Genomic DNA, 12,553 nt, shown 5'->3' on the forward strand with positions numbered 1-12,553 from the left:
TCATGGAGCTGTTACAAGATTCAGTATGATTTACTACCCTATGCCTTATGGCATCATCCTAGTTAGCTTTCAATCACCATTACTATTAATTCCCTTCTATGTCAACCATCTCGCTTTGGAGTTGTCTGCCTTCTGAAATTGTTTCTAAAGAAAAGCACTGACTTTCCTGATAGAGCAAATGTGGACAGGGCACCAACATTACTAGAAAGAGTCCCAAGAGGAAGATAAAACCAAAGTGGCCCAGAACCACGATGAGGAAATGAACCAAGAGAAAACAATCTCTAGAGTTTTAAGTATGCAAACCATATTTGAGGCTGAGAGAAGGGTCTGTCTTCTCAGGCCTGATTTCTACAAATCTGGTGTCAGAAGCTGCTAGCTAAGGTTGCCCTATTATACCACCTCTTGGTCTTGCCCTCCCGGAGAGGTCAGTGAAGGGGTCCAGATGATCACCTATTGAATAAATAGAGCCCCCCAGTTTTCCCACTTACTCAGAGTTATGAGGCCAATGTCTACTTGGAAAAGGATGCAGATATTGCTACTAATGATTGGGTGTAGCTTCCGTATCGTTTGCTGGCAGCCTGAGCCACCGTGTAGCAGTTCCAACTACCCTCAGGCCACCATGCTGGAAAGGCCAGGACATGCTCAGGCAGACACTGCCCTCTCCCACCCCCCGCCCGCCCTTCCAGCCTTCCCCCTGGATGTACCAGACGTTGGAGTAAGGAAACCATCTTGGAAGTGGACCCTCCAGTCCCCAGCCATTCAGGACACCTCCAGTCCCAGACATGGTGGGACAAGCCAGCCCTGCTCGGCTCTGTCTGCATTCCTCACCCACAGAATCTGGAGGCATAACAAAGTAGTTCATGTTTACACCGCTAAGTTCATAAGGGCTCCTTACACCACGATGGGCGACTGGAATGATCGTCTGCCACAGAAGGTGCCATCTGGTGACAGGGCTTCAGGTTAAAGCTGCGCGATGAGCGGTTCCTCATTTTATTCCCATCAGTGTGCCTCTTCAACCTTGTCTGGGGAGAGCTAGCAGTTTTTAAGACCCCTCCAGGGCCATGTAACCCTGCTGGCCTCTCTCCAGGGTCATCTACTTAATTTCTGGGGCCCAGTGCAAGGTGAAACTGTGGGGCCTCTTGTTTGTGAAGCCGGGAAAGTTGTCATTAGAGGTACAAAGATGGAGATCTTTTTCTTTTCTCTGGACCCGTCATGGTGTTCTGTACCTGCTGTTTAATGTCAGGTTCCTTGAGGTGCGAGGATGCTGGCAGCCTGAGTGCAGACCCCGGGAGGGACCCACGGGTGCCTCCTGGCTTCTGGATTCCCCCTACCCTCCCCGGGGGCACTGGAGGACAAGGATGGCAAATAATCACTTGGTTATTGGGGGGGAGACCAGGAGGCCGGGGAGGAGGAAAGTGCCAGAAAGGAAGAGGAGCAAGCAACCGAGAAGCCCTGGGAGCGGGGAGGCACCACCACTTGTGAGCAGAGCCTCCAAGCCCCCGGGGGCAGGCTCCATTGTCCCATTACACTCAGGGCCAAAACACATTCAAAGATGAAATGATCAATAATTTTGAGGTTAAAAAAAAATAGAATTTCAAGGTAGAGACCACAGAGCATCGAACCCCAAGTGCTGGGCCTCCTGAGTGTCTGCCCTGTGTGACTGCCCTGATCTCACATTCACACCACCCACCCTGCCCCTCATGAACACAGATAAGATGCTTTAGTCAGGATGTCAGCCCTGCCCCCGTCCCGTGAAAGCGAAGTCTCTCAGTTGTGTCCAACTCTTCGTGACCCCTTGGACTGTAGCCCACCAGGCTCCTCTGTCCACAGGATTTCCCAGGCAAGAATATTGGAGTGGGTTGCCATTCCCTTCTCCAGGGGATCTTTCCAACCCAGGGATTGAACCCGGGTCTCCTGCACTGTGGGCAGATTCTTTACCATCTGAGCCACCAGGGAAGCCCAGTCCTGTGAGGTGGACATTATTATCCGCGTGCACAAGATAAGAGGACCTCTCAGACAGGGGTGCTGGCTTGTCTGCCTGGCGCAGAGTCACACAACTAACAGGAAGAGGAGATGGAAATTCAGTGTCTGGTTGCAGACTATTGAAGCTGTCTGAACTTGGGTTGGAGAAGCATTTCCAGACACAGAGTATTGCAGAAAGGAGTGCGTTTTTTAGGAACGAAGAGCAGAGATAACGTGGGCACTGCAAGGGCAGCGGGCCGACACCTCCTGACAGGCCAGGAAGAGTCGACAGCTTCTGTGTGTTAGTAGCCAATTTGTTATAGCCTTAAGGCAAAGAAAACTGCTGCAAGGTGGCATTAGGTGATAGGTTAGGGAGCTGTAGGATAACTACCAGGGTGAGCATTTTTGCCTAATTTAGGGTCAGGAAGCCAGCTGGTGATGATCGGGGTCGGGGGGTGGGGTGGTGCGCAGTTTGGCAATGGTGACAAAGGGGCTCAGCCAGCTTCGGCAGTGACCTCGGTTCTGGACTCTGCTTCTGCGGCCTTGGGGGCAGGACTCAACACACACCTTGTACGTCTTCCGCCGGCTGCAGCTGTGAGAGCCTGAGAGAAGGCAGCCCCGTGAGGTGTGAGCTGAAGCGGGAAATGCAGGAAAATGCCACGGAACAGAACACTGAAGGCGTGAGGTGGAGCCGGAGCCCTGGAGCTGGGGTGGAGAGGAGAGAGGAGCATTCCGTCCGGAAGCGAAAAGAGCAGGAGGCCCCCTCCACAGGCCTGAGAGGAGAACGGGCACCGTTGCTGCGATAGGAGGGGTCGGGCAGAGGCAGAATGTCAACAGGAAGAGGGTGCCCTTTACCAAACGTCAGAAAAAGGCGCCGAGGCCTGGGCTTGGTGAATTCCCCTGATGGGAGATCTCAGTGAGCAGGAGGCCAACTGGGCTTAGTGGAGGATGGATGAGAAAAGGGCTTCCCAGGTGGCTTAGTGGTAGAGAATCCGCCTGCCAGTGCAGGAGAGGCGGGTTCAATCCCTGGGTCAGGAAGATGCCCTGGAGAAGGGAATGGCCACCCACTCCAGTATTCTTGCCTGGGAGATCCCATGGACAGAGGAGCCTGGTGGGCTACAGTCCATATAGTCGCAAAGAGTTGGACTCGACAGAGTGACTGAGCATGTACATGCACAGGTGACAAAGTTGAGCCTGAGTCTAGGCCAATTTTGGATAAATTTGACCCTAAAAGGGAAGAAAGAATTAGGGTGGTAACTGAAAGTGCAAAAGGGACATTTGAAAAATGTGGGGTTTTTTTTTTTGCTTTTTCAAGACCTGGCAGACTTGTCCTTTTAGGGCAGAAAGTGGGAAGTCAGGAAGAAGTGGGGAGGAGGGGAGGAGAAGCAGGGCTCGCTGAGCACCCACTGTGTGCCTGGGCCCCTCTTAAGTACCAGGGCCTGCACCTACCCATTTCCTTTCTTCCCAGTCACCCTTGAAGGCAAGCGTTTCTGCTCCTCCATCACCTGAGGGAGAGGCCAAGAATCCCGGCGGGGAGGGCAGGGCTGGGATTTGATTTTCTATTTGCCTGATTGCACAACCCATGCCTACTCTTCTGTGCACAGAGAAGCACTGGGATGATCCAGAGGGATGGGATGGGAAGGGAGGTGGGAGGGAGCGTCAGGGTGGGGAACACATGTGCACCCATGGCTGATTCATGTGAATGTATGGCAAAACCACCACAATATTGTAAAGTAATTAGCCTCCAATTAAAATAAACTGAAAAAAAAGGGGCTTGGGTTTACCAGGGAGAAACCATGTGTTTTTCTCGTTGGCTGCTGAAATAGGAGTATGGTGGAGAGGGGGTGGTGACCAGGGGCTCCTTGTGGAGCCCAGTCTTCAGGCCCAGGTGTGGTCCAGGGCTTGGGGGAAGCAGGCAGAGGTGAGCCTCAGAGGTGGTGGGAGAGGCCCTGGGAGGCTGTGTGTTGGCCACGCCCATGAGGCAGGAGGACACCGCACCCCACCCCCACCCCCCACAGATGCTGTAGGTGAGGTTGTGTAGTCAGGGTATCTTTCATCTCCAGACCCTGTCGCCGAGGAGCTAGAGTAAAAACGGATGTGGTCCTGGGAAGGGTGGAGAAGCTAGTCAGGCATCCAGGGGCCCAGGCATCCCAGAGGGCACGGCTTGAGGCCTAGCCCTGGAGTCCTGGGTGGTCAGTATCCTGGTGAGGATCACACTGAGTTTGTGGGTGGAGGGAGTGTGGCCGGCAGAGGAGGTCGTAGGGCTGGCAGACACACCAGGGACCTCACTCCATCGCTTATTCACCCATGCCCAATCTCCATTTCCCGTGTGGACCATTCTATTTAACCTCCAGGCCTTCTCTCTTTCCAGTGTGGACCATTCTATTTGACTTCCAGGCCTTCTTTTTTTTTTTTTAATTAAATTTTGGAGTGGGTAACAGGCTCACATGGTTCAACAACTTAAAATTATAAAAGGTATAAGAAAAAAGTAAGAAAAATAAATAAAAATAAGACATACAGAAGAAACCAAAATATAATTAAAAAGAAAAAAACTTTTATAATTTTAAAACAAAAATTATAAAAAGTTAGGCAGTGAAACTATTTTTTCCACTCTGGTACTTCATCTACCGAGATCCTACCCTCCTGCTAGCCTGTGATGACCATCGGTAGAATTCTGTATGTTTTTCAGAGTTAATTTTAAGCCTTTGCCAGCAAATGTTTTCCTTCCTTTTCACGAAAAGTGGCATATACAGTTTGAACTGTTTTATCTCTTTGTTCCTTTTTCTTTTCCTTTCATTCAACAGTATTTCTTGGACATCTTTCCATATACACATCATTTCACGTGTTTACAAGACCATCTGTAGGATAAATTCCCGAAAGGAGAATTTCTAGGGCCAAAAAATTTACACGTTCATAATTTTGATATTGCCAAATTGACTTCTCTTTTAAAAAAAAAAATACGTATGTATTTGGCTGTGTTGGGTCTTAGTGGCGGCGAGTGAGCTCTTTAGTTGCAGCATGAGAACTCTTAGTTGTGGCATGTGGGATCTAGTTCCCTGACCAGGGATTGAACCCAGGCCCCCTGCACTGGGAGCATGGAGTCTTAGCCCCTGGGCCACCAGGGAAGTCTCTCAGATTGACTTCCACGGAGATTGTTCCAGGTTACAAGCCCCAAGTAATTTCCGAGAGTGCACAGGCCTTAATAGATGCTGGTTTCCGAGATCACTGAGGTAGGCTTTCCTGCCCGTGACTCCACAGCATGCATCGTGCACGCCTCATTACAGGCTGCCCCAGTTTGGCCCTTCAGGCCTCCGCTTCACTGCTCTCTGCAGCAGTCGGCCCCAGGGAGGTCACCTCCCACCCCAGAGCTGCTTGCTGGTCCCCAAACACAAGTCACACCGCTACGCTTCTGCCCATGCTGTTCCCAGCTCCTGCCCGGCCCGCCCACCCTTCTCAGCCTGGAAAATTCTGGCTCCTCCGTCAAGCCTCTGCTGCAAGGTTGCCTCTGCCGAGGCCTCCCTGAGCCTCCCAGGCAGAACCGGCCGTTCCCCCGCCTCCCCAAGGGTGCCCTCCCACCGAGAGGTGCCAGCTCCTGCCGTCACAGCACCCGGGGACCAGGCTGTGGGGAAACTGTTTACATGGCCCTGTCTCCCCAGCACCCAGCCCAGGCTGGGCCCACACTTCAAACGCATCTGGGACTAAAATTAAACTCACTGGAGAGGCAGGATGGCATGGGGAGGGCGCGGGCGTGGGAGTCAGGCTGGCGTGACTCCATCCTGCGTTGTGTCCCCGCCGCGCCAGCCCCAGCTCCCCGCCTCCCTCCTCCTCTGTGCTCTGACCGCACCGCTCTGCACGCCTTTCCCACTCAGCGCCCTCCAAGTGCAGTTCCAACTGCCTGGGGCTCTTTCTTCTTCTCCTTCTCCTCTGCCCAGCTTCACTAGCACCTCCTGAGAGAAGCCTTCCTTGGCTCCTGAGTCTAAAGACACCTAGCCCCCCATTCCTTTGTTCTGTGATTCACGTTGATGTGTTGGTCTGCCTGTTCGCTGCTTGTCTGCCCCGGGGAGCCCAGAGTCCTTGAGGGTAGAGACCATGGTTTGTCGGCTCCTGTGGACCCAGGGCTAACACGGGGCCTGGCACACAGTAGGCACAGCAGAAATCTTCAGCAACTGGATGAGGAATGAACAGAAGAAATGGTCCAGACCCAGCTCCACCACTGCCCCACTGTGTCCCTGTGTTAATTATCCTCTCTGAGGGGCTCCTCATTTGAACAGCAGGTTTCTCAAGTTGTGTTGTGTTATTTTTTTTTAAGATTTTTTTTTTGATGTGGACCATTTTTAAAGTCTTTATTGAATTTGTTACAATATTATTTCTGTTTTATGTTTTGGCTTTTGGCTGCCAGACATGTGGGAGCTTAGCTCGGGACCAGGGATAGATCCCAATCTCTCTGCATTGGAAGGTGAAATCTTACCCACTGGACTGCCAGGGAAGTCCTTGTGATGTGTATTGAAGATTGGGAAAACTGCCTAGTTACAAGAGGTGCCATAAATGGTAGCTATTATTTGTGAAATTTTACTTTTTCATCTGAAAAATGCACCCTTTTTGGCCAGGTTTAAAGACCTTAGGTGGCTCAGATGGTAAAGAATCTGCCTGTGGTGAGGGAGATCCAGGTTCGATCCCTGGGCCAGAAAGGATGAGATGGTTGGATGGCATCACCGACTCAATGGACATGAATTTGAGCAAGCTCCAGGAGACGGTGAAGGACAGGGAAGCCTGGCATGCTGCAGCTCCGTGGGGTCACAAAGAGCCAGTCATGACCAAGAACAACAGGGCATGTCCCGGCTTCCCAGGTGGTGCTAGTGGTCAAGAACCTGCTTGCTAATGCAGGAGACGTGTTGGATCCCTAGTATTTTGAAGATCTCCTGGAGAAGGGCATGGCAACTTACTCCAGTATTCCCGCCTGGAGAATCCCATGGACAGAGGGGCCTGGAGGGCTACCGTCCATACGGTCGCAAAGAGTCAGAATCGACTGAGCGCAGCATATGGCATGTCCATTTCTCCTTCAAGCCACTTCTCACTCATTCCTTTCCCCGCTTCTGTTCCTCTTCTGAGACCTTTCCTAATTCTAGCTCTCCTGCCTTCTCCTACCGCCAAACCGGAGGTCTCCAAAGTAGGTATGTGCAACCAAGTGGAGTGCAAGATGGTCCAGCAATTCCACTCCTCGGTATATGCCTGAAAACAAGCCAACCAGCCTGAAAACAGGTACTCAGACAAGTACACGTGCATGCATGCTCACAGCAGCAGTATGCACAGCAGCCAAAGATAGAAACAGACCAAATGTCCCTTGACAGATGATGGATAAATTGTGGTATATACCTAATATTTGTTGTTGTTCAGTTGCTAAGTCGTGTCCAGCTCTTTGCGACCCCATGGACTTCAGCCTGCCAAGTTCCTATGTCCTCCACTATTTCCTGGAGTTTGCTCAAATTCAGAAAAAGACCCTGATGCTGGGAAAGATTGAAGGCAGGAGGAGAAGGGGATGACAGAGGATGAGATGGTTGGATGGCATCACCAACTCAATGGACATGAGTTTGAGTAAACTCCAGGAGTTGGTGATGGACAGGGAGGCCTGGCGTGCTGCAGTCCATGGGGTCGCAAAGAGTCGGACACGACTGAGTGACTGAACTGAACTGAGTCGGTGATACTTTTTTTTTTCTTTTTCCTTTTTTTCTTTTGAGTCGGTGATACTTATATACTCAGCCATAAAAAGGAATGAACTATTGCTGCATGCAACCAGGAGGGTGAACTTTGAAAATATTATGCTAAGTGAAAGAAATCAGAACAAAAGGTCACATATTATGATTCCATTTATATGAAATGTCCAGAATAGGTAAATCCATGGTGATAAATCCATATATTGTTGATTGTCAAGGGCTGAGTGAGGATAGGAGGGGGAAAAACTGCTTAAAGGGTAAGGTCTTTACTTTGCAGTGATGGAAATGTTCTGGAAGTAGAAGTGGTGGTTGTAGAACATAGAGAATGCACTAAGTGCCACTTTAAAATGAACTTTAAATTGCTCACTTTAAAATGGCTAATTTCATGTTATGAGTACTTCACCTCAATGTTTTTTTTATAATTTAAGTTGATACATTGTATTTTCATTTTTATTTAGTCCAAGACATTTTTTTTTCCTTCTCTTTTTTTTTTTTTGGACTTGGGCTCTTAGTTCCCTGACCAGGGATCAAACCTGTGCCCCCTGCAGTGGAAGCATGGATTCAAGCCCCTCAAGTAAATTATTTTTGGAACAATGAAGTAGCAACTTTAACTGGTCAGCTGAGAGGTTTGAATGAGGTACAGGTTCCTTCAACTTTCATGCTGGGCAAATACCAGCGACGGGTGGTTGAAGAAAGGAATGGCCTAGGGGTCAGCAAGTGTGGCTTTGCTGCTGTGCCCTAAGCAGTAATGATAGGATGATAAGAGATAACTATAGTGATTACAGTTAACACTTCTACAATGTTTAATGTGAGCCTGGCACTGTTCCAAGTGCTTTACATACTAAACTCACTAAATCCTTACAACTCTGACATGGGTACTATCACTTTTTCATTACAGATGAGAAACTGAGGAACTGAGGTTTAAGTGACTTGTCCAAGTCACAGATGAGGAAGTGGCAGAGTTCAAATTTGAACCTCGGCGGTCAGCCTCAACCCCCAGGCTCTGTGCTAAGTGTTTTCCATGTTTTATCTCATTTAATCCTATGAGTCACGTATTGTTGACTTAGGCTGGGACCTGGGACCCTTCACTGCAATCCTTATACCTTATCTGCCCTTTGATCAATTTCTATTGAATAAGGAGGCCAAGAACCCTCACAGGAAATGACATGGTGAAATTTGCTCTGTAGTGTCTAACTCTTTGTGACCCCATGGACTATACAGTCCATGGGATTCTCCAGGCCAGAATACTGGAGTGGGTAGCCTATCCCTTCTCCAGGGGATCTTCCCAACCCAGGAATCAAACCAGGGTCTCCTGCATTGCAGGTGGATTCTTTACCAATTGAGCTATCAGGGAAGCCCAAACTATCAGGGAAGCCCAAACATCATCATTATAGGAAATGTCATTATTCCTAATTAAAAAAAAATCCGCAGTCCTCCATATTCAACGCCTTGCAGTCTTTCCCCTGCATGGATTCCCTTTCCATACTTATGGGAATTTGTATACTTTATGCGTTTGTTTTTACATATTACTTTATATTTATATATAGGTCAACATACTCTTTTTAAAAAAATAGCTTTATTTATTTAGGCTCTTCTCTAGTTGCAGCAAGTGGAGGGGCTACTCGCTCGTTGAGGCGTGTGGGCTTCTCGCTGCAGTGGCTCTCGTTGCTGTCGCGCATGGCCCTAGGGCTTGCAGGCATCACTAGTTGCAGTACATGGGCCCAGTAGTTGTGGATCCTGGGTTCCAGAGCACAGGCTCAATCGTGAAGGCACATGAGCTTAGCTGCTCCCGACATGTGGGATCTTCCTGGATCAGGAATGGAACCCCTGTCTCTTGCATTGGCAGGTGGATTCTCTTCCGCTGAGCCACCAAGGAAGCCAGGTCCACGTAGTCTTGTCGTTCTCCTTGCTTCATCTTCATTTCCCTTTATCCTGTACATACGACTAACTATATTTTCTTTGGCTTTCTCTTCACAAGACAGAGCTTTTGGTTGTTGCTGACTTCCCAATTCGGAGAACAATGTGTGGTACTAAGAGGCTTCCAATAAAACTTTAAGTAAAAAAAATGTACATGGTATTGGGTAGTATTGTGTGCCCGTGTTAGAATGGTCATTCTGTACATGTTCTACTTTTTAAAATGTAATGTCTTCGATGAAAAAAAATCAGTATATAGAATTAGCTCATTCTTTTTAACAGATGGATATCCTGTACTGTGGAGATAGCACCCTTTATTTGAACAGTTTCCTTTTAATTAAGTCACTTTTTTTTCCCAGTGTCATCTCTAATGCAAACATCATAGCAATCAACATTTTAGCGAGTGCCTGTTCGTGCTTACGTGTACCTATTCCTCTAGAATTAGTGTCCAGAAGTGGACTTGCTGGCGCGATGGGTATATGCATTAAAATATCCATTTGTTGTCGTTTAGTAGCTACATTGTGTCTCCTTTGCAACCCTATGGACTGTAGCCGCCAGGCTCCTCTGTCCATGGGATTTCCCAAGCAAGAATACTAGAGTGGGTAGCCATTCCCTTCTTCAGCCGTCTTTCGGACAGGGATCCAATCTGGGTCTCCTGCACTGCAGGCAGATTCTTTACCGTCTTTCCCGTCTGAGCCACCACTGAGACTCAAAAGTTTACGGACTTTCCCACATGATGGGTAAACGACAGAGTCGCGATGTGTCACCTGATGCGTCGGACTCCAGGGAGGACACGCCAAAGCTGGACACTGTTCTCTACACTGAGTCCTCGGGCTCATTTGGTTATGTCTGAGCCTTGAGATATCACCAGGCTGGTCTTCTTCTCCCTTTTAAGTCTCAGACCCCTTCGGGGCAGCGAAACTCCGACTCTCTTCGACTGCCACCCCGTTGGCCACTCAGCACCCGCCCTGGAGCCTTCACGGCTCCGAAATGGCGACCAGCGCGATCTCCAGGCCACGCCCACTAGGAGGCGTGGTCAGAATTCAGGCCGGAGCGATGGATGCCCGAGCCAAGTTTGAAGTCGGCTCCTAGGCGGGCTCGCGCAGAAGCAGAGAGCTGGTGGCGGCGCAGGTCGGGAGGAGGAGCACCGAGTGCAGGGCTCGCCTCCCGGGGCCGCCCGAGTCTCTCAAGTGCGGGCGCTGGGGCCGCCATCTTAGATGGCGGGATTAAGACGGGAACGAGAGTGAGACGGGAAGGCTTTCCTGCCGCTCTTGGGCCCCGGAGAGGGCTAGGTGGCCGGGCTTTGGGGTGTGTGCCCTGAGGCCGCGGAGCGCGAGTGGGACAATGCGAGAGCTGCCCGGGGCCCCGTCCCCTGGGCTGGGGACGCGCCGAATGTGATCGCCTCCCGCTCCCTCACCCGCCGCGGGGAGGAGGAGCGGACCAGACGCCGCCGCCGGACGACTGGACGCGGAGGCGGCCGGGCTCCCTCAGGTAGGCTGCAGGGCCGGGCCCTGGGAGCGGGGCGGCGGGGCTGAGTGGGCCGGGTTCCCGGGCGGCCCGGCTAGGGCGTCGCTGACGGGGGGCCCCGCGGCCCCGCGGCGGTCGGGCGGAGGGCCGGGCCAGGCCGCTGTCACCTCGGGTGGCGCTGGGCGGGCGGGGGCCCCGGGGCCCGGTGTCATGGCTGGCGAGCCGAGTCCCCAGATTCCCCACTTAAGATTTCCTTGTGTTTCGGGGAAACGTGCGGGCGCCACCCCAGTTCCCGGTGCAGAGCACTTGTATTTCGGCCACGGGAAAATCCGCCCAGAGACGCCTCGAATCCGTGTTGTCACCGAGGTGGACCACCGTCGTTTCTTTCTGGCCGCGGAGTGGGGGACCCGGGCTTGCATCTTCTCTCAAGTGACACTCTTTTCGGGGAGGTGAGAGCAGTCGGAGACAGGAGGAAGAAATAGGTCGGTGTCCCACCACAAAGGAAGGCATCGGGGCCTCCCTTTGGGGCTCAGGACTCTGCGGGTTACTGATGATTGGGATGCTTATACTGACGGTCGGCCCCAGGATGCTTGGGAATAAAGATCCAGGGCTCCTTTGTGTGAAGTGAGAGCCGCCTGGACGCCTCAGCTCTGCAGAGCTAGTCGATGCCCCGAGAGAGGCGTTTGGACTTGAGAGGCGAGGCGGCTGTGTTCATTCATTGTTCTCTTTCAGGGGCCCAGGGTGTGCCCCTTTCTCTGGTGGGAGGAAGGTTGGGGTCTGCCGTGCCTCCTCTAGGTGTGACGGGGTTCTGAAAAGTCTTAAGGAGGGAATGGATTCAGCCCGCGTTCATTATTTCTGCCTGCTTCATCCTCTCGGGTCAGGGTGGCGGTAGGCGGCCCCTCTGTTCGCTCCCAAGTGTGGAAACAATACGCTGTGATTAGGATGGGTTTACCCGGGGTCGTGGTAGTTTGGAACTGCTCGTTTTGCCTCGGGGAGTTGAGGGAGCTCGTAGACTGGAGGGGATTTTCGTGCTGGGCAAATGCTCTTCAGGTGGGGAGGGCGGAGCTGGCTAAGTTGAGGAAACAGCTGGTACGGAGGCCCCGAGATGTGCAGGAGTTGGGATGAATTTGGGGAGCAGCAAGCCGTCTGGGGTGCAGGAAGAAAGTGGTGAGAGATGAGGGTCTGAAACAAAGGTTGCCTAGCTTGCGAAGGATCTTTCTTTGTTGAAGATGGTGAGCTAGTTTAATTGGAGTTATTTTAGACGAGTGTTGCTAATTTTCTTGCTGATAATCGATTTCCCCCCTTCTCTTGATGATGTTAAAGCTGTTAGTAGTTGCACAGATTTACTTTGTTAAGCTCCGTCAAGAACATTTTGATAAATGCTTTATGTCAAATATTTTGCTCTTGCACTGTGGTGAATGAACAGAATTCATATTTCTCGGGATTCTTGCAAAAGGTTCTTCTGAAGTTGTGCTTGCTCACAAAAATGTTGTCTTTAT

The 12,553-nt window shown here is 51.0% G+C and overlaps 1 protein-coding gene across 2 annotated transcripts in view; it reads left to right on the forward strand.

Moving 5' to 3' along the window:
- The first annotated feature begins 10,715 nt into the window (after positions 1-10,715).
- Positions 10,716-12,553, forward strand: part of RAF1 (Raf-1 proto-oncogene, serine/threonine kinase) — a 73,379-nt gene continuing 71,541 nt past the window's right edge. Inside the window, exon 1 of one of the 2 annotated variants that reach the window (XM_020872556.2) lies at positions 10,716-11,078. The gene's annotated coding sequence lies outside the window, so the exon portion shown is untranslated. The remainder of the gene's footprint in view (positions 11,079-12,553) is intronic. The other variant, XM_020872558.2, reaches the window with a different exon arrangement.

Source organism: Odocoileus virginianus, unplaced genomic scaffold (genome assembly GCF_023699985.2).
Source record: "Odocoileus virginianus isolate 20LAN1187 ecotype Illinois unplaced genomic scaffold, Ovbor_1.2 Unplaced_Contig_2, whole genome shotgun sequence".
In the NCBI taxonomy this organism is placed as follows: domain Eukaryota; kingdom Metazoa; phylum Chordata; class Mammalia; order Artiodactyla; family Cervidae; genus Odocoileus; species Odocoileus virginianus.